This window comes from Trachypithecus francoisi, unplaced genomic scaffold, assembly GCF_009764315.1.
Source record: "Trachypithecus francoisi isolate TF-2019V2 unplaced genomic scaffold, Tfra_2.0 Lachesis_group2, whole genome shotgun sequence".
In the NCBI taxonomy this organism is placed as follows: Eukaryota; Metazoa; Chordata; class Mammalia; order Primates; family Cercopithecidae; genus Trachypithecus; species Trachypithecus francoisi.
This window is the reverse complement of record NW_022681465.1, coordinates 16693243-16715614: the sequence shown is the minus strand read 5'-3', so window position 1 is coordinate 16715614 and position 22372 is coordinate 16693243. Positions and strand designations below refer to the sequence as shown.

General features: G+C 44.2%; 2 long non-coding RNA genes across 2 annotated transcripts in view; both read right to left on the bottom strand.

Moving 5' to 3' along the window:
* Positions 1–22372, bottom strand: part of LOC117064776 — a 67398-nt gene that overhangs the window by 41836 nt on the left and 3190 nt on the right. The window lies entirely within an intron of this gene.
* On the bottom strand, positions 14692–22176 carry LOC117064777. Its single transcript, XR_004429669.1, has 3 exons — positions 22141–22176; positions 21240–21413; positions 14692–17330 (listed from the first exon to the last, which is right to left on the bottom strand). It is a non-coding gene; the product is annotated as an uncharacterized LOC117064777 (long non-coding RNA).

The following is a 22372-nucleotide window of genomic DNA, read 5'->3' as shown; positions in this document are numbered from 1 at the left end:
GCTTGATCGGGAACCTGAGAGTCACCAATAAAAAGTCAGTTTCTGGGCTTGAGCCACTGTTTGGCCCCAGGTGCACTGACTAAAAAAAAGACTATGTCCCTAGGAGGTAGAGCCCTGCAAAACCACACAGCAAGAGGGTGAGGTCCTGGGTCTTCCAGGCCTTTACCAAAGGGATCTACTTGGGTGACTGAATACCAAGGATTATCCAAACATTTGAGTGACTGTTGCACGAGGTCTTAGTAGGCATTAATACCTAGAGACACAAACCAGCATCTGGGGCCCCCGTCAGAGCGGGGAATATTCAAGTAGGTAAAACATGGAGACTGGCCCAGACCCTGTTTATTTATGGTGTGTCCACTGCGTCTGCAGACTCATCCAGCGGTCATTTCTCTGGACCCCAAATGTATAATGGAAATAGACATGCTTCATTTATTGGTTCCTAGGCTTAGGGTAAGACGATCATCATAGAGAGGACCAAGGGGAATCCTCTGAAATGAATCCCCTCTATGACCATAGACAGTGAATCCGAAGTGATACAGCATTCCAAGGTGAATGGCAGAAATTAGTGTCATCCCTGAAGGACCAGAAGATGCAGGGTGATGGACCCCATCATTTTGCCATTTAATTCACGAGCATGGGCCCTGTAAAAAGACAGATCTTGGAGGATGACAGTGGTCCATGGCAAACTCAACCAAGCAGTAGTCGCCATTGCAACTGCTGTGTCAGGTGTGGTATCATTGCTAGGTCAGAATAGCTTGGCCTGAGTGGATGTTACATGTGATTTAACATACATTCTTGCTTGGAATTCCGTTTTTTTGAACTCATTTCTAATGAGCTTGAATTAGAACATATAACTTTGCTGTCTGAAGATAGATGAAACCTGTAGGATATGTCTATTTCTTCAAAGAGCCTTATATAATTAAAGCGTAATAAATGATATTACCTATAATAACTAATTTTCACATGGTTCTTATTTGGCAAACTCAGTAATTCAAAACATGGCAAGAATCTGGGAGGAAGCAAAACTTGGCTTCATGTGAGTAACTCCTAAATGTTCGTGTGAGCTTTGCTGATTTCATTTGTGCCTGAAAAGGGTCAGAAAAGATTATCCTCCCTTTCATTATGCTCAGCAGGTGTCCTCCTCTCTCCTCATTGGCCTGTGCCCTCTGCAGTGAATGGTCCGTCACCTGCACCTCTTAAGTTCCTCTGACCTTCTACCCCTAACTGAAAACCATTGTGCTCCCAGCAACCTTCTCAAGTGAGGGTTGTTTGGATCCCAGCTCTCTGCCGCTGGGCCTGGGGTGAGGTGATTATTCTCTTAGCCCCTCCAGACCCTTGCTCTTCCTTCCTTTCTGAAAACCCCACACCGTTTGAAGCGGTGCTATTGGAACAGACTGTCCTTGCCCCTTCCTCATACAAGTATTTGGCTGTCTTTCTCTGCACCACTGTTTTGGAGACTTCCCTCTCACAGACAGTCCATCCAGCGCCCTGGCTTCTTGGGTCCTTTGACCTCCTTACTCCTAGTAATCTTTTCCACCAAACTCTGGCCTGCTGCTCCCAAACTATTTCATTTCCACTTTTTCTCAGCACGGTCCTTCTAGTGACACTTCAACAATGCTACCCCATGATGACTTCCAAACCAGTGAGGCCACCACTTTCTTCAATGCCCCCGCTCCCTCCTTCCACAGTCTAGAATCTCTGGTCCATAAGTATAATTTCATTTGTATATACCCTCAGCTCCCTCCTCATCCCTTCCCTCCCTCCATTTGTCTTCAGAAATCCCACCCACAGCTAAATCCAACTCTCTACGTCTGTATTTGATGGTTAATTTTATGTGTCAACATGAGTGAGCCATGGGATGCCCAGATAACTGCTCAAACATTATTTCTGGGTGGTCTCTGAGGGTGTATCCAGAAGAGATAAGCCTTTGAATTGGCGAACTGAGTAAAGCCATGTGGGTGGGCATTATCCAATCTATTAGCAGAGGAAGGTTGAGTCCACTCTCTGCCTGACTGCTGGAGCTGGATTATTGATCTTCTCCTGTTCTTGGAGCACCTGGTCCTCAGGCCTTCTGACCCGGACTGGAATCTACACCATTGGCTCTCTGGCTTTCAGGCCTTGGAATTATATCACAAGCTTTCTTAGGTCTCTAGCTTGCAGACAGAAGCTTGTGGGACTTAATCAAGTACCCATAATCAACCTCCATAATTATGCGAGGCAATGCCTTATAATCTGTTTCTTTCTGGTTATATATATCCTATTGGATCTGTTTCTCTGAGGACCTCTGACTAATGCCCTGTATTTGAGCAGCTGAATATTGCTGGAGAAACATAACCAATATAGCTCTCAATTTATCACAGTCTTCAGAAGCTGGCAGCCCCTTCACATCCATCCTGCCACCCTTCCCTAATGAATTCGGTCTCTTGTATCCTGATCTAAGACCACTTTCTCAAAACTCCTCTCTTTCGAAGCTCCCTGCAGCCATTCCTTCTATTCATCACTTCTTATTTCATTGTGAAAATCCAATGGTTGGCAGAGAACATTTGCATCTTCTACAACATCTTCCAACTTATCCCACATACTCTCATGGCCATCATGCCATTTAGATGCTGACTTTCCCTCCCTTGAGCTTAGTCTTCCTATTTGATCTCCTTGGTGTCTCCACTTGCATGTGTATTAGGCAGGTGAAATACAGCATGTCCAGAAAAGAATGCCTGATTTTCTCTCCTCATTATTTCCTGTCTTGCTCAGTTGTCAGGCATCATTCTTGACCCCTCTGTGTCCCTGACATTCCACATCTACTCCATGAACATGTAATGTTTCTACCTCTTCTGGTTGTCCAAATTCAACCACTTATTGGCACCTCCACCACTACCATTCTCTCTTTCTGGGACTACTGCAGTAGCCCCTACCAGATCTCTCAGCCTCCATGCATGTTGCCTCATCAGTAATCAGAACCATCTTTTAAAGATGAAAATTGGCCAGGCGCAGTGGCTCATGCCTGTAATCCCAGCACTTTGGGAAGGTGGAAGGTGGAAGGTGTTCAGGAAGGTGGATTACTTGAGGTCAGGAGTTTGATACCAGCCTGGCGAACACGGTGAAACCTCTTCTCTGTTAAAAATGCAAAAGTTAGCCAGGTGTGGTGGCATGCACCTGTAATCCCAGCTACTCAGAAGACTGAGGCAAGAGAATCACTCGAACCCAGAAGGTGTTGCAGTGAGGTTGCAGTGAGCCAACATCGCGCCACTGCACTCTAGCTTGGGTGACAGAGTGAGACTCTGCCTCAAAAAGATAAAGATGAAAATTGGATCAAGTCCCTTCTTGAACAAAATCTTTCATTGGTTTCTCATCACTATTTAGAATAAAATTGAGTCTCCTTCCATGGTCTGCAAAGCCCTGCACTGTGGTCCCCTCTGCCACCTCTCCAGTCTCATCCCCATTGCTCTTCCACCCCCAGCCCTGGTGTACTCTGCTCTTCTTTCTTGAGCATTTCAAGCTGGTTCTGGCTTCACAGTCCTCACCCCTGCGATTCACTTTGTCTGGCATGGGCTTGCCTGCAGAATTTCACATGACTGGTTACCTTACTTCATTTAAGTGTCTGCTCAAAAGTCACTTCTCTGACTACCCTGCCTACTATGGCCTTCTCTTCCAATGTAATTATCTATCTTGTTACTTTATTCTCTTTTTCTTCATTGCATTTAACATGTATTCCATTGTTATATTAATGGATCTTAATGAATTCTAGACTCTGTTTAACATGTGTTCCATGCTTTTTTTTTTTTTTTTTTTTATTGAGACGGAGTCTCGCCCTGTCACCCAGGCTGGAGTGCAGTGGTGCAATCTCGGCTCACTACAAGCTCTGCCTCCCAGGTTCACACCATTCTCCTGCTTCAGCCTGCCGAGTAGCTGGGACTACAGGCACCCAACACCACGCCCAGTTAATTTTTTTTTAGTATTTTTAGTATTTTTTTGTATTTTTAGTAGAGATGGGGTTTCACCCTGTTAGCCAGGATGGTCTCTATCTCCTGATCTCGTGATCCCGCCCTTCTCAGCCTCCCAAAGTGCTGGGATTACAGGCCTCAGCCACCAAGCCCCGGCCAACATGTGTTCCATTGTTATGTTAATGGATTTTAATGAATTCTAGGCTTGTGTATTGCCCCCTTCAACATTAACCCTAAGCTTAGCCATATGATTTGCTTTGGCTATGGGATCATTAGAAAATGTGGCCCAAGCGGAGGCCTGATCCATGCGTATACATCAGGCTTGCCCTCACGGAACCCCAGCTGCCAAGTGAGGAAGGCTTAGCTGGGAGAGGCTATGTGGAGGACAACTGAGGCACATTAGCCAGCAGCCCTAGCCAACTGCCAGAAGTGTGAGTGAGGCCATCCAGCATCTGGTAATCGGTGGCAAATGCATTAACAAACCCAACAACACCAAGTGGATCCACTAAGATGTCTACATTGAGTTCATTAGAAAAATCTATCTTCCGAGTTTCTGTCCTAAGTGACCACTGGACATCCCCAGCTGAAATTCAACATCGAAATGATGTTCTTTTTCTCCCCTCATCTTTTATCCTCTATTCCATATATTATTAATTATTAATGGCACCCAAATACAACCAATGTCTTAAAGGTGATGGTTAATTTTATGTATCACCTTGGCTAGGCTATGGCGTCTAGTTGTCTGGATGTCGCCATGAAGGTATTTTTAAGGTACGATTAACATTCAAACTGGTGAGCTTTGAGGAAAGCAGATTACCCTCCATAAGATACATGGGCCTCAGCCAATCAATGGTGGCCATTAAGAGAAAACACTGAAACTCCACTGAGGAAAAAGGAATTCTGTCTCCAGACTGCCTTTGAACTCAAGAATGCAAGATCAACTTCTGATAGAATCTCTAGCCTGTTAGCTACCTTGCAGGTTTTGGACTTTTGCACACCCACAATGGAGTTTCCTTATAATAGAGAACTCCTTTCTCTCTCTCAATCCACACACACACACACACACACACACACACTCACCCTATTGGATCTGTTTCTCTGGAGAATCCTAATACATCATCTCTGATGAACCCTGTGTGTCACTTCCTAGCATTCATTCTGTGACCATTCCCTATTTTTGCAATCTACAAACTGTCTCTTGCATCCACCCTTTCTCTGTCTCTACTTCCCCCTGTCTTGGTTTAGGTGCTCAGCATCTCTCACCAGCACTATTACAAAAATCTATTAACCAGTCTTGCTGGCTCATCTCCTTCCAAATCTCCCGCCACTCCACCACTAGACTTACCTTTCTAAGACAAGCACCTGATGATCATATTATTTATCTCCAAAGTCTCCTCCTGGCTTCCCATTGCCTTCAGGATACAGTTCAAACTCTTCAGGATAGGATGGAAGCTCTTTATTTATTTATTTATTTTTCTTTTTTTTTTTTTTTTGAGACGGAGTCTGGCTCTGTCGCCCAGGTAGGAGTGCAGTGGCGCGATCTCGGCTCACTGCAAGCTCCGCCTCCCGGGTTTACGCCATTCTCCTGCCTCAGCCTCCCGAGTACCTGGGACTACAGGCGCCTGCCATCTCGCCCGGCTAATTTTTTGTATTTTTTAGTAGAGACAGGGTTTCACCGTGTTAGCCAGGATGGTCTCGATCTCCTGACCTCGTGATCCACCCGTCTCGGCCTCCCAAAGTGCTGGGATTACAGGCTTGAGCCACCGCGCCCGGCCGGAAGCTCTTTATCTACTAGCCCAAGTTAAGCTGGAGTTCCGAGCTCTGTCTCTCTTACTGCCCCAAGTACCCACCCTCCAGCCATATTTAAGTAGTTGTTGATCCCCCAAAGACCTCATGCTCATTTCATGCCCTCATGCTTTTGCATGCTCTATTCCATCTGCTTGCAATGCCTACTGCTTTGTTTGAAAAATACCCTAAACTTTAATCCAAGCCATGGCTCAGAGGTACTCTTTGTTCAGAAGCTGTTGCTAGATTCTTGATGATAATTTTTAGAACATGATAAAGGTCTTATAAGCTTTATGCAATATACTGAAATTAATCTATTTGTATTTCTCAAAAGATAAGAGACTTTTTGATGGCCCCTGTATCTTGTTCAATAACTGGATGTCTAGTCCTAGTGTTTTGTTCAGCTCATAGTAACCACTCAAAAAATGCTTGTGGAGCCTAATTGTATGGGTTAGATTTTACAGCCCTTGAAGGCAGAGACCATATTGTTGTTCATCTTGGTATATCATTCCTCTCATGGGATCTTGCATAGTTGAAGCTCAGTATAAGAAATTTCAGGCTGGGCACAGTGGCTCATGCCAGTAATCCCAGCACTTTGGGAAACCAAGGCAGGTGGATCACTTGAGACCAGAAGTTTGAGACCAGACTGGCTAATATGGTGAAATTATTCTTCTCTACTCTTCTACTAAAAATACAAAAATTAGCTGGGTGTGGAGGCCCATGCCTGTAATCTTAGTTAGTCGGGAAGCTGAGACAGGAGAATTGCTTGAACATGGGAGATGGAGGTTGCAGTGAGCCAAGACCACACCACTTCACTCCAGCCTGGGTGACAGAGCGAGACTTCATCTCAAAAAAAAAAAATTTTGATTTTAGAAGATAAGCTTTAGCTCTCTGAGAAAATAAAAATATTTCATTTCCTTTTGCTACCAGATATGTCAGCCATTATTGAGATTCCCTGCTCAGTGGCGACACAATGATTTTAAGTCAAACAAAAGTTTATGGAAAGGAGAAATCGCTAGCACTGAGGGTCACAGTCGTGGGGAAAAGGAAATAGAAGAAAACAGTCTTTTAAATGGCTCTTTAATAAGAGACATTTCTATTTCCTATCCTCTTGAACAGTCTTTGAAAAACAATTTTTGTCTTGTTTTGAAAATTTTCAAACCCACAGAAAAGTTGAAAGAACAGTACAATGAACACCTGGATACTCCTCACGTAGATTCACCATTTAGCCGCAGCTACTTCCTCTATTTATATGCGTGCGCGCACACACATACACACACACATACCCCTTCCCTTTTGCTAAAGTAGGCGGCTGTCATCATGGCATTTCATGCCTAAATGCTGGATCTTGCATCACTCAGAATAGAGCCATTCTCTTACATCACCGTAACACCATCCTCACCCCTGATAAGAGAATCAACATTAATTCAACAGAATGACCTAACATGCAGTCTGGACTCAAAATTTCCTAATTGTCCTCCAGAATGTCCTTGGTAGCTTTTGACCCAGAATCCAGTCAAGGTCGAACCTAGATTTGGCTGTTCTGTCTTTATTTTCCCTGTACTCTGTCTCTGTTCTTGAACTCCAACTCTTTGAAGACCTACAGAACATCCTGGCTGGGCGCAGTGGCTCACGGCTATAATCACAGCACTTTGGGAGGCTGAGGTGGGAGGATCACTTGAGGTCAGAAGTTCAAGACCAGCCTGGGCAACATGGTGAAACACCGTCTCTACTAAAAATACAAAAATTAGCTGGGCGTGGTAGTGCATGCCTGGAGTTTCAGCTACTCAGGAGGCTGAAACATGAGAACTGCTTGAACCTAGGAGGCAGAGGTTGCAGTGAGCCAAGATTGTGCCACTGCATTCCAGCCTGGAGGACAGAGCAAAGCTCTGTCTTAAAAAACAAAAACAAAAACAAACAAACAAAAAAGAGCATCCCACATTCTGGAGTGCTCTGACCATCTGGCCAGGATTTGATTCAGGTCAGATGCTTCCAGCAAATTTTGTTATGGGTGTCCCTCCCATGGCATCAGACCAGGGACTCACAGGGTCAGCTTGCTCCACTAACTGTCATGGCACGCATGATGGGAGGCAGATGAGGTGAAGACAGATAGCAATGCAAAGGCAAGCTTTTGCCTTTGTAATTAATCAGTAACCTGTGAGATTCTGTAAGCAGCCTTTCCCCCAGTCTTTTCTCCCAGTGGGTCATATTATTCATTGATGATCATCACTTGAATCAATTATTACATTGAGTTATAAAATGGTGCTTTCCTAAAATTTAGCCTACACATAACTAGATTATAATTTTTTATAAAAGAAAAGCATGTTACGGTGGCTCATGCCTGTAATCCCAGCACTTTGGGAGGCCAAGGCGGGTGGCTCATGAGGTCAGGAGATCGACACCATCCTGGCTAACACGGTGAAACCCCGTGTCTACTAAAAACACACAAAAAAATTAGCTGGGCATGGTGGCAGGCACCTGTAGTCCCAGCTACTCGGGAGGCTGAGGCAGGAAAACGGTGTGAACCCGGGAGGCGGAGCTTGCAGTGAACCAAGATTGTACCACTGCACTCCAGCCTGGGCAACAGAGCAAGACTCTGTCTCAAAAAAAAAAAAAAAGTCCCAGAGCAAGGTGGCCGAATAGGAGCAGCTCCAGCCTCTAGCTCCCAGCACAAGCAACACAGAAGACGGGTGATTTCTGCATTTTCACCTGAGGTACCAGGTTCATTTCCCTGGGGAGTGCCAGACAATCGGTGCTGGTCAGCTGGTGCAGCCCGACCAGCAAGAGCTGAAGCAGGGCGAGGCATCGCCTCACCTGGGAAGCACAAGGGTGAAGGGAATCCCTTTTCCTAGCCAAGGGAAACTGAGACACACAACACCTGGAAAATCGGGTAACTCCCACCCTAATACTGCGCTTTACCAAGGGTCTCAGCAAACGGCACAGCAGGAGATTATATGCCACACCTGGCTGGGAGGGTCCTACGCCCACAGAGCCTCCGTGGCTCAATGAGACAGAAAGTTAACAAGGATATACAGGAATTGATATAATTGCTAGCACAGCAATCTGAGATCTAACTGCAAGGCAGCAGCAAGTCTGGGGGAGGGGCGCCCGCCATTGCTGAGGCTTAGGTAGGTAAACAAAGCCACTGGGAAGCTCGAACTGGGTGGAGCCCACTTGCAGCTCAAGGAGGCCTGTCTCTGTAGACTCCACCTCTGGGGACAGGGCATAGCTAAACAAAAAGCAGCAGAAACCTCTGCAGATGTAAATGACCCTGTATGACAGCTTTGAAGAGAGCAGTGGGTCTCCCAGCACAGAGGCTGAGATCTGAGAATGGACAGACTGCCTGCTCAAGTGGGTCCTTGACCCTTGAGTAACCTAACTGGGAGACATCCCCCACTAGGGGCAGAATGACATCCCACACCTCACACGGTGGGGTACACCCCTGAGACGAAGTTTCCAGAGCAAGAATCAGACATCAACACTCGCTGTTCAGCAATATTCTATCCTCTGCAGCCTCTGCTGCTGATATCCAGGCAAACAGGGTCTGGAGTGGACCTCAAGCAAACTCCAACAGACCTGAAGCTGAGGGTCCTGACTGTTAGAAGGAAAACTAACAAACAGAAAGGACACCCATACCAAAACCCCATCAGTATATCACCATCATCAAAGACCAAAGGCAGATAAAACCACAAAGATGGGGAAAAAGCAGGGCAGAAAAGCTGGAAATTCAAAAAATCAGAGTGCATATCCCCCTCCAAAGGAATGCAGCTCATCGCCAGCAACGGATCAAAGCTGGACAGAGAATGACTTTGATGAGTTGAGAGTCCATCAAACTTCAGTCCATCAAACTTCTCACAGCTAAAGGAGGAACTACGTACCCACAGTGCAAAGAAACTAAAAATCTTGAAAAAAGAATGGAAGAATGGATAACTAGAATAATTAATGCAGAGAAGGCCATAAATGAACTGATAGAGATGAAAACCATGACACGAGAAATACGTGACAAATGCACAAGCTTCAGTAACCGACTCAATCAACTGGAAGAAAGTATCAGCGATTGAAGATCAAATGAATGAAATGAAGCGAGAAGAGAAGTCTAGAGAAAAAAAGAGCAAAAAGAAATGAACAAAGCCTCCAAGAAGTATGGGTTTATGTGAAAAGACCAGATCTGCATCAGTGTGCCTGAAAGTGAGGGGGAAAATGGAATCAAGTTGGAAAACACTCTTCAGGATATCATCCAGGAGAACATTCCCAACCTAGTAAGGCAGGCCAACATTCAAATTCAGGAAATACAGAGAATGCCACAAAGATACTCCTCGAGAAGAGCAACTCCAAGACACATAATTGTCAGATTCACCAAAGTTGAAATGAAGGAAAAAATGTTAAGGGGAGCCAGAGAGAAAGGTCGGGTTACCCACAAAGGGAAGCCCATCAGACTAACAGCAGATCTCTCGGCAGAAACTCTACAAGCCAGAAGAGAGTGGGGGCCAATATTCAACATTCCTAAAGAATTTTCAACTCAGAATTTCATATCCAGCCAAACTAAGTTTCATAAGTGAAGGAGAAATAAAATCCTTTACAGACAAGCAAATGCTTAGAGATTTTGTCACCACCAGGCCTGCCCTACAAGAGACCCTGAAGGAAACACTAAACATGGAAAGTAACAACTGGTACCAGCCACTGCAAAAACATGCCAAAATGTAAAGACCATTGATGCCAGGAAGAAACTGCATCAACTAACAAGCAAAATAACCAGCTAATATCACAATGACAGGATCAAGTTCACACATAATAATATTAATCTTAAATGTAAATGGAGTAAATGGTCCAATTAAAAGACACAGACTGGCAAATTGGATAAAGAGTGAAGACCTATCAGTTTGCTGTATTCAGGAGACCCATCTCACATGCAGAGACACACATAGGCTCAAAATAAAGGGATGGAGGAAGATCTACCAAGCAAATGGAGAACAAAAAAATAGCAGGGGTTGCAATCCTAGTCTCTGATAAAACAGACTTTAAACCATCAAAGAACAAAAGAGACAAAGAAGGCCATTACATAATGGTAAAGGGATCAATTCATCAGGAAGAGCTAACTATTCTAAATATATATGCACCCAATACAGGAGCACCCAGATTCATAAAGCAAGTCTTTAGAGACTTACAAAGAGACTTAGACTCCCATACAATAATAATGGGAGACTTCAACACTCCACTGTCAACATTAGATCAACAAGACAGAAAGTTAACAAGGATATCCAGGAATTGAACTCTGCACCAAGTGGACCTAACAGACATCTACAGAACTCTCCACCCCAAATCAACAGAATATACATTCTTCTCAGCACCACATCACACTTATTCCAAAACTGACCACATAATTGGAAGTAAAGCACTCCTCAGCAAATGTACAAGAACAGAAATTATAACAAACTGTCTCTCAGACCACAGTGCAATCAAACTAGAACTCAGGACTAAGAAACTCAATCAAAACCGCTCAACTACATGGAAACTGAACAACCTGCTCCTGAATGACTACTGGGTACATAACAAAATGAAGGCAGAAATAAAGATGTTCTTTGAAACCAATGAGAACAAACACACAACATACCAGAATCTCTGGGACACATTTAAAACAGTGTGTAGAGGGAAATCTATAGCACTAAATGCCCCAAGAGAAAGCTGGAAAGATCTAAAATTGACACCCTAACATCACAATTAAAAGAACTAGAGAAGCAAGGGCAAATACATTCAAAAGCTAGCAGAAGGCAAGAAATAACTAAGAGCGGAACTGAAGGAGATAGAGACACAAAAAACCCTCCAAAAAATCAATGAATCCAGGAGTTGGTTTTTGAAAAGATCAACAAAATTGATAGACCGCTAGCAAGACTAATAAAGAAGAAAAGAGAGAAGAATCAAATAGACGCAATAAAAAATAATAAAGCGGATATCACCACTGACCCCACAGAAATACAACCTACCATCAGAGAATACTATAAACACCTCTATGCAAATAAACTAGAAAACCTACAAGAAATGGATAATTTCCTGGACACTTACACTCTCCCAAGACTAAACCAGGAAGAAGTTGAATCCCTGAATAGACCAATAGCAGGCTCTGAAATTGAGGCAATAATTAATAGCCTACCAACCAAAAAAAGTCCAGGACCAGATGCATTCACAGCTGAATTCTACCAGATGTACAAGGAGGAGCTGGTACCATTCCTTCTGAAACTATTCCAATCAATAGAAAAAGAAGGAAACCTCCCCAACTAGTTTTATGAGGCCAACATCATCCTGATACCAAAGCCTGGCAGAGGCACAACAAAAAAAGAGAATTTTAGACCAATATCCCTGATGAACATCGATGCAAAAATCCTCAATAAAATACTGGCAAACTGAATCTAGCAGCACATCAAAAAGCTTATCCACCATGATCAAGTGGGCTTCATCCCTGGGATGCAAGGCTGGTTCAAAATACACAAATCAATAAACGTAATCCAGCATATAAACAGAACCAAAGACAAAAACCACATGATTATCTCAATAGATGCAGAAAGGCCTTTGACAAAATTCAACGGCCCTTCATGCTAAAAACTCTCAATAAATTCGGTATTGATGGAACGTACCTCAAAATAATAAGAGCTATTTATGACAAACCCATAGCCAATATCATACTAAATGGGCAAAAACTGGAAAAATTCCCTTGAAAACTGGCACAAGACAGGGATGGCCTCTCTCACCACTCCTATTCAACATAGTTGGAAGTTCTGGCTAGGGCAATCAGGCAAGAGAAAGAAATCAAGGGTATTCAGTTAGGAAAAGAAGAAGTCAAATTGTCCCTGTTTGCAGATGACATGATTGTATATTTAGAAAGCCCCATCATCTCAGCCCCAAATCTCCTTAAGCTGATAAGCAACTTCAGCAAAGTCTCAGGATAGAAAATTAATGTGCAAAAATCACAAGCATTTTTATACACCAGTAACAGATAGCCAAATCATGAATGAACTTCCATTCATAATTGCTTCAAAGAGAATAAAATACCTAGGAATCCAACTTACAAGGGATGTCAAGGACCTCTTCAAGGAGAATTACAAACCACTGCTCAGTGAAATCAAAGAGGACACAAACAAATGGAAGAACATATCATGATCATGGATAGGAAGAATCAATACGGTGAAAATGGCCATACTGCCAAGGTAATTTATAGATTCAATGCCATCCATCAAGCTACCAATGAGTTTCTCACAGAATTGGAAAAACCTGCTTTAAAGTTCATATGGAACCAAAAAAGAGCCCGCATTGCCAAGACAATCCTAAGTCAAAAGAACAAAGCTGGAGGCATCACACTACCTGACTTCAAACTATACTACAAGGCTACAGTAACCAAAACACCATGGGGTACTGGTACCAAAACAGATATAGACCAATGGAACAGAACAGAGTCTTCAGAAATAATACCACACATCTACAGCTATCTGATCTTTGACAAACCTGAGAAAAACAAGAAATGGGGAAAGGATTCCCTATTTAATAAATGGTGCTGGGAAAATTGGCTAGCCATAAGTAGAAAGCTGAAACTGGATCCTTTCTTACTCCTTATACGAAAATTAATTCAAGATGGATTAGAGACTTAAATGTTAGACCTAATACCATAAAAACCCTAGAAGAAAACCTAGGTAGTACCATTCAGGACATAGGCATGGGCAGGACTTCATATCTAAAACAATGGCAACAAGCAAAGCAATGGCAACAAAAGCCAAAACTGACAAATGGGATCTAATTAAACTAAAGAGCTTCTGCACAGCAAAAGAAACTACCATCAGAGTGAACAGGCAACCTACAGAATGGGAGAAAATTTTTGCAATCTACTCATCTGACAAAGGGCTAATATCCAGAACCTACCAAGAACTCAAACAAATTTACAAGAAACAAACAAACAACCCCATCAAAAAGTGGGCAAAGGATATGAACAGACATTTCTCAAAAGAAGACATCCATACAGCCAACAGATACATGAAAAAATGCTCATCATCACTGGCCATCAGAGAAATGCACATCAAAACCACAATGAGATACCATCTCAAACCAGTCAGAATGGCAATCATTAAAAAGTCAGGAAACAACAGGTGCTGGAGAGGATGTGGAGAAATAGGAACACTTTTACACTGTTGGTGGGATTAACTAGTTCCACCATTGTGGAAAACAGTATGGCGATTTCTCAAAGATCTAGAACTAGAAGACATATGACCAGCCACCACTACTGGGTATATACCCAAAGGATTATAAGTCATGCTGCTATAAAGACACATGCACACGTATGTTTATTGTGGCACTATTCACAATAGCAAAGACTTGGAATCAACCCAAATGTCCATCTGTGACAGACTGGATTAAGAAAATGTGGCACATATACACCATGGAATAGTATGGAGCCATAAAAAGGATGAGTTTGTGTCCTTTGTAGGGACACGGATGCAGCTGGAAACCATCATTCTCAGCAAACTATAAGAACAGAAAACCAAACACCACATGTTCTCACTCATAGGTGGGAATTGAACAATGAGATCACTTGGACACAGGAAGGGGAACATCATACACCGGGGCCTATTGTGGGGAGGGGGAAGGGGGAGGGATGGCATTGGGAGTTATACCTGATGTAAATGATGAGTTGATGGGTGCTGACGAGTTGATGGGTGCAGCACACCAACATGGCACATGTATACATATGTAAAAACCCTGCATGTTGTGCACATGTACCCTAGAACTTAAAAAAAAAAAAAAAGAGCGTGTTTTTTTTTCCTAGACAGGGTCTCACTCTGTCACCCAGGCTGAAGTACAGTGGTGAAATCATGGCTCTTTGCAGCCTCGACCTCCAAGGGTCAAGTGATTCTCCCACCTCAACCTCCTGAGTAGATGGACTATAGGCACATAACCATCACGCCCAGCTAATTTTTATATTTTTTGTAGAGATAGGGTTTTGCCATGTTGCCCAGGCTGGTCCTTTCTGTCTTTTGAGAATCACTATAGAGTCGTGAAATGTTAAAAATACAATGCATTACAGTCATTTCCCAGGATTATTGTTTTTGATCCTCAAAGTTTCTCAGATTTGATCAGTGGGATTCTTCCCAAGCTGACTTCTGTATTTTTTTGACATGGACTTTTAAATGGTCTGTGAACACATATTTGCTTTCTGATACACAAGATGTTCCTAACTCTGACCTAGTATTTGCCAATTCTCTAAGGAGCTCTGGTTCTTTTTGGCGGGCAATAGTATTCAGAAACCAAAACCTGGTTCCTACATGAGCTTACTGCTATGGGGTATTATTGATTCTAAGCTTTCTCAGGGACACAGCTAGAATATCAGATCATGATCTCCCACTTACTGATAGCTCCAATTCAGATCCTACACTACAGGGTTCTCCACCTGCCCTCCCTCCCCCATCTTATGTTCTAGATCCCCTCACTGAAAACCCACATTAAAATCAAGAGGTAAACACAATCTTCAATGGTCTGAGTTTGGAGGTGGGACTGTCACCCACTGGAGCGGCGCAGGGAGGTAGAAGGAAAGATTCCCTTGCCAGTCAGCTTGATGGTACCTCAGGCATCTGGCTGCTAGTGCCTTCTTGGAGTGGGCAGACTTTTATACAGAAAGAAGATGGAAATTGTCCAATTGGATGTTACTAAAACATGCACCTGTGACCCAATTCTTCAGAAACCTACCTGTGGACTTTTAACATAAAATCAGCTTTTAAAGATTTTTTACTGAAGAATTAAGGACAAAACTGCTTTTGTAGCTTTGTCCATCAAACGACACTTTTCCAACAGAAAGCTACTTGGCTCATGACCCCTGGAGAAACGGCCCCTTCAGCTATTTCCTCTGAACAGAGTTCTCTGTAGAGAGCTGTGGTTAAACCACCCATGAATGGGACTGATTTCTCTTTCTGGCTTTGTACACTGCAGAGAATTGTTCTGAAATTTGATGAGACAAACTTTGGTATCGGTTGCAACAGTTTTTCCATGCGGCCCAGGTCTTCTCAAAAGAAAGTCATTATAAAATGCTTGGTTGGGTTCAGGATCCAGATTCTCACGGAGACATTCTCCCACTGGGTCTCAACTGCGGTTATTCCAAGTAATTCCCACAGCAGTGTTGACGGTAAAATGTTAATTGTTTTAAAGACGAGGTCACCAAGACTCACAGAGTGTGTCACATAACACAAAGTCACAGGCTACTATGCTTTGTTGAATCTAAGATGCTTAAGATTCTAAAGTACAATCCATTTCCAGGTACATTAAAAGTGAAAAAAAAATGTATATGTCTTATAATCAGTGAAATACAGTGGGCAGTGATAGATCTAGGGTCAAATTCAGATCCTCATGACTAAGAAACCCAGGCTTTTTCCACTTGATTATGGGTTCATGCAACAAGAGCAAGCTGAACTGTAGATAGAAGATCTGGGCTTCCAGGAAGTTGAAAAGACAAGGAAAGATAGTCCAGCATGAGCAACAGTGTGGACATGAAAGTTTGCTTGGAGTATGAACTCAGAGATGAGCTAGCCTGACAACAGCCGAGTGTTCACATTTGGGAGCAGTGAGAAATGCGGCTTTTAGAAAAAGACTGGCTGGATGAACCAGTTTTAGAAGGCGGCTGGCAATTTCTTTAGGTCTAGCAGTTCTAGGAGACCGGGCATCGTTGTAAGCGCTTGGGGGTGGATGCTACAGGTTGAAAGCACTGTTTTAAAGGGAGGATTGGAAGAGGAGATATGAGGCTGATGCAGTTTAGATGGGCAACAGGCACTGAAACTTGAACAGGGATGGTAGCCCTGAGACTGGAGAAAAAAGGGCCAGGTGAGGTGAGAACACTTCAGAGGAGGAGTTCTCAGCAACTGTTGACAGGTTGGAGATGAATGGTGAACCCATATAATTTCTCATCCAAACCCAGACACCTCTGAGAAAGAAAGTGAAGCACTATTAATAACCATGCCAGAAGGTGGGCATCAACCAGCACTGTCTTGGGCAAATTTGATAAACGGTTGGTTACTGCAGATGAGAGAATGAAGGAGAGATCAGAATCAAAACTGCTCCAATATTTCTTGTTTGGGGGACTTTGGGTTACCGTACTTCACAGAGCAGTTGCAAATGCCACCTCTTGTACAAGGAGAATCTCTGATTTTCTCCCATCCTTCCCAGAAGGAGCTGTGAGGAATCAAACAGCCCACATGGTATGGGTGAAGGAACAGACTTTCTTGGGGGGAACTTATAAGCCAAGGTTGGACAGAGAAGGCATCCGATACTCCTCTTAACCACACAGAGAGGTGTGGGCCACAGCCAGGATGTTCTTGGAGACCCCTGGGTGGACATGCCAGGGAAGGAGGCCCTCTCCTCCAACTCTCTGCCACCTCTCTTCTTTAATGGACAAGAGCAAGAACCACCTTTTCAGTGGGAGAACAGTCTATAGGTACATTAGATGTCCTCAGATTGCAGTCGGTGTCTGGGAAATCCAGCTGCCCAGTATTTGGAGAATCTGAGGGCTCATAGGAATTTGGTTTTGGAAGGAGACCCAATGAGCCTGTGGGACCCTGGGTTTAAGTGCATCTCTTCTCCCTGGAGAAAGAAGAAAGGCCTTCAGTCCCATTCAGGACCTTGTCCAGGCAAGCAACCCAGAGCAAGCCCCCATGGGCCTTTTATGGCATAGTTCTGCTTGTGACACCAAAGTACTTGGTTTAGGGCAGAGGAGGGGCAGGAGTGAGGGTGAAAATTGGGAAGTGTGATATAAGAAGAAATACATATTTGGTCATCCTCCCTGGTTCCTAGCACAGAGCTTTGAAAACCCTTGGAATTTCCTGAGTGATAGAAATGAGAAGAGCGTCATTTATTTTTCATAAGTCCCTTTTAACCATGCTTGAGTTTACAGTTATGAGATGATTCTTCCTTGGTCCCTAGATGGTTTCATGGTGGGGGCTGGTGGCCAGAGGAACTGACCTTGTGATTACAGGGTTGGAACATCTGGCCCCACCCTTAGGCCCCCTGGGGAAAGGAGAGGGGCTGGAGGTTTTGAAAATCACCAACAGTCGGCCGGGCGCGGTGGCTCAAGCCTGTAATCCCAGCACTTTGGGAGGCCGAGACGGGTGGATCACGAGGTCAGGAGATCGAGACCATCCTGGCTAACACGGTGAAACCCCGTCTCTACTAAAAATACAAAAACTAGCTGGGCGAGGTGGCGGGCGCCTGTAGTCCCAGCTACTCGGGAGGCTGAGGCAGGAGAATGGCGTAAACCCGGGAGGCGGAGCTTGCAGTGAGCTGAGATCCGGCCACTGCACTCCAGTCCGGGAGACAGAGCGAGACTCCGCCTCAAAAAAAAAAAAAAAAAAAAAAAAAGAAAATCACCAACAGTCACAGATTTAATCAATTATACCCATATAACGAAACCTCCATAAAAACTCCTACATGAAGGGGTCCAAGCAGCTTTTGGGAGAATGAGCAAACACATCCACGTGCCAGGAGGGTGGCACACTCCAACTCCCCAGTGGGGCTGAAGTGCCTATGTTCAGAACCCTTCTGGACCTTGCCTGCCCTATGTACTTCTTCATCTGCATGTTCACTCATTCTTTATAATAAGCTAGCAACAGTAAGTAAACTGTTTTCCCTGAGTTCTGTGAGCTCTTCTAGCAAATTATTGAACTTGAGCCAGGAGCGGTGGCTCATGCCTATAATCTCAGCACTTTGGGAGGCTGAGGTGGGAGGATTGCTGGAGCCCAGAAGTCTAAGACCAGCCTGGGCAACACAGGGAGACACTGTCTCTAGAAGAAATAAAAGTTTAGCCAGGTGTGGTGGAACACACCTGTGATCCCAGCTACTCTGGAGGCTGAGATGGGAGGATCACTTGAGCCTGGGAGGTGGCAGCTGTAGTGAGCCATGATCATGCTACTGCATTCCTGCCTGGGTGACAGAGTGAGACTGCGTGTGTTTGTGTGTGTGTGTGTGTGTGTGTGTGTGTGTGTATGTGTCTCTGTCAATCAATCAATCAAGCTCAGTCATGGAAACCTCTGATTTATAAGTATGGGATGTCCAGGACTTGTGGTTAGCATTTGAAATGGGGGTAGTCTTAAGGGGCTGATCCCTTAACCCATGGGATCTGCTAGGTTAGAACAGGTAGTGTCAGAAGTGAATTGTTTGATACCCAGCTGGTGTACAGACAATTAGAGAACTGGTTATTGGTATGGAAAAACCCACATATTTGGTGCCAGAAGTATTGGGAGTAAAAATAGTTCAGAGCATCAAAGGACAACCTTATCACAGGTTTAGTTTTAAGATCTTAATTGACTTTACTTGTAATTCCAGAATCCAGCAAACTTCATTTGATGAAATAGAACAAGTGTTCCAATGGGCTGAGTAGAGGAGGGTGGTTTCATACAGAGAAGGGCTCAAGAAAGCAGGGTATAAAGACCAAAAAGCCGATTGGTCATTTCAAAGTCGCTTTCCTTGCAAGGTGGAAATGGGGAACAGAACAGTAGAGAAATAACTGATCGGTTAACATCAGGTCACTTTCCCTTGGAAGGGAGAGAGTAGAGGGAACTTCGTTACCATGCAGATTGAAACTGGCCTGCTTGGGAAATTTGGCTTTCTCTGTCTCCGGATTGTTCTGGATTGCTCTGGAGGTCGGTTAACAACTCAGGTTTGGCTTGGCAATGTGGAACGTCAGCATGAGTGACTTCATTCTGATTTTTGGTCTGGTCTGTTGGGGCCTAGTGCAGGAGCTTAGTCCAAAACAATAGCCTCCTGACTAGTCTGAAGGTAGTGAGTTACCTCAATTGATTGTTAGCAGTCAGTTACAGATCAAACCCCTTGTTCTACTCTTTCCACCCTTCTCACTCCTGCACTCACGACAACAGCAAGAAACAATGGCCTCATATATATATATAATTTTTTTTTTTGGAGACAGGGTCTTGCTCTGTTGCCCAGGCTGGAGTGCTGTGGCGCGATCACAGCTCATTCAGCCTCGACCTCCCTGGCTCAAGCAATCCTCCTACCTCAGCCTCCTGAGTAGCTGGGACTATGGGAGCATATTTTTTTTGTAGAGATGGGGTTTCATCATGTTACAGTCTGGTCTCCAACTCCTGGGATCAAGCGATCTGCCCACCTCCCAAAGTGATGAGATTTTAGAAGTGAGCCACAGCACCTGGCCATCATCCTCTAATTTTTATTTAGCAAGAGGTAGACAGAGCATCCATTTTCATTGAATTAACCTACAAGCAAATATACTGAACTGTGAACTATAATAAGTAGAGCCATATTTCTTGGATGGGTCAGAAGACACTGGGGTTTCACAGTGCTAGTGGGTCCCCAGGAACACCACGGGCTGTGCAGCAAGCACCCAACTGCAGCATGTATGCATAACTGAAGAGGGCACGTGTGACATGGTCTGACTGCAGGGCCTGCAGCCATTTTCATAGCCTCAAGCGTCGCCACATTTTGTGCCTGATTTCTAATGAACTAAAATTAGTAACAGGTGACAAGCCAAATATACACTTGGAAGGGTTGTGCGATGTCACTTTCATAGCTATTCCATTGCATTCCACTCATCTATTTTTAGCATGGAAGATACCCCCTTGAGACTGGAGGCCTGATTTGCAGACTTGGATTTAGAGAGAATCACAACACAGTTTTGCTTTGAGGATGAAAGTCAGGCTGGAGTTCCCGGGACCTCAGGACACTGCTGCTTTGATTCTATCGCTTCCTTGGTAAAAATCAACAACACAGAAACCTACAAACTCCAGGAATTCTCTACTGTTCACAGGATTTTTTTCTAAAATTCTGTTACTGATACTTAAAACTTTCTTTTATTTGATCTATTTATCCAAAAGTCTTATCACATACCATGCCCCCATGCAGTCGCACGGAACTGGCCAGTGCCTCTGAACTCTTCTCGGTCATGCCCTCTGCCAAGTTCTCCTACAAGCCATTCTCTCTGCCTGGATCTGTCTTGTTCAGGATGCCTGCTGGTCTCTGAGCTGCAGACCCTGTACCCAACAACCTTACTGGCATCTCCAGAGATATCCAAATGCAGATCCGTTTTCAAAAATGAAACTTGTCAGCCTCCCTTCCAAACTGGTTCCTCCTCCTCCCTCATTCTAGAGAACAACAAGGGAAAAGTCTCTTACACTGCCTTCCCTCTGCCAGGCTTTATGTCCTCCAAGGTCTGGAGATATCTTTCTGAAACACAGACTAGCCCCTCTGTCTCCTGCTGCAAGCCCACCCATGGCTCCCTGTTGCTCTCAGGACAAAGCAGAAGCTTCTAGCATCATACAGGAGGAGCCCCATTGTGAGTAGCCTCCTGCTCCTCCCACCCCATCCTCCAGGTTTCCACTGAGGGCTATGCTGGCTCCTCTCCTGCTTCCAGACTGTGCACATCATAATTCCCCATTCCCTTTGCCCAGCACCTTCCTCAGGGTCTTTTTCCATTGTCTGTGCCCTAAGCACCATGAGAGAAATAAGCAGTCCTTTTCATCTTACCAGAAGCCCACAGTCAGCCTTTCAGGACTGTCTGATGACTCGTGAATCAAGCACTGAAGAAATAATGAGTGAATGATACGCAAGTACAATGATGCAGAATCAGCACCATCAAAGGGGGTGGGGGAAGAGGCTGCAGCAAGGACCCGGCAGTACTTTGTCTGCTGGTTCAGATTCCTGTTGGGAAGGGGTTGGAAGTTAACGTCCTGCAGTCACCCTGTGGATCATAGGTGTGCGTGTGTTTATGTGTGTACCTGGGGATAGACAGGTAGGCCTCCTTGGGGGACATACTTGCTGTCATGTGACCTTAGTTCTTTTCAAGTAACTATTTTGAAGCCTTAAAAAAAACTCCTTTTAGGGATTAGGAAGCAGTACCCCAACTGATATCTGGGTGGCCAACATCTTGGCCACTATCTTTCTGGTAAGCACACCCCTTACAGAATGCTTGTCAAACACAGACTATTCTAGTTTGGATATTTCAGTTTGTATATGCACAACAGACATTCAACATAAGTAGAAACAGTGAATTCCTTCTGTGAACCAGGCACTGGGCTGGGCCTTGGAAGTCAGGTTAGAGACCTGGGAGATGAACTTCCTTCCTTTCCAACTGCTCTGTTGCTGCTGATGCTGTGTGATACTCTTACTGATCCGTGCTTAGAGTGAACTATCCAGGTTTTCTTAGTGACAAGAAAATTATGGAAATTTAGGAATAAGGAACAGAGGATATAGCAAGGAGAGGAGGGTAGAAACGGTTTCATAAAATTATCGACACAAAAAACGCTATCTGCAGGCTAATAAACAATACAACATGTACACAAGCATAGTTTTAGTTCACTCTCATGCTGCTATGAAGAAACACTTGAGAGTGGGTAATTTATAAAGAAAAGAGGCTTAATTGACTCACAGTTCTGCATGGCTGGGAAGGTCGCAGGAAACTTACAATCATGGCGGAGAGTGGCTCTTCACAGGGTGGCAGGAGCGAGAATGAGGGCTGAGTGAAGGGAGAAGCCCCTTATAAAACCACCAGATCTTGCGAGAACTCAGTATCACGAGAACAGCATGGGGGAAAGGGCGCCCATGATTCAATTATCTACACCTGGTCCCACCCTTGACAGGTGGGGATTATTACAATTCAA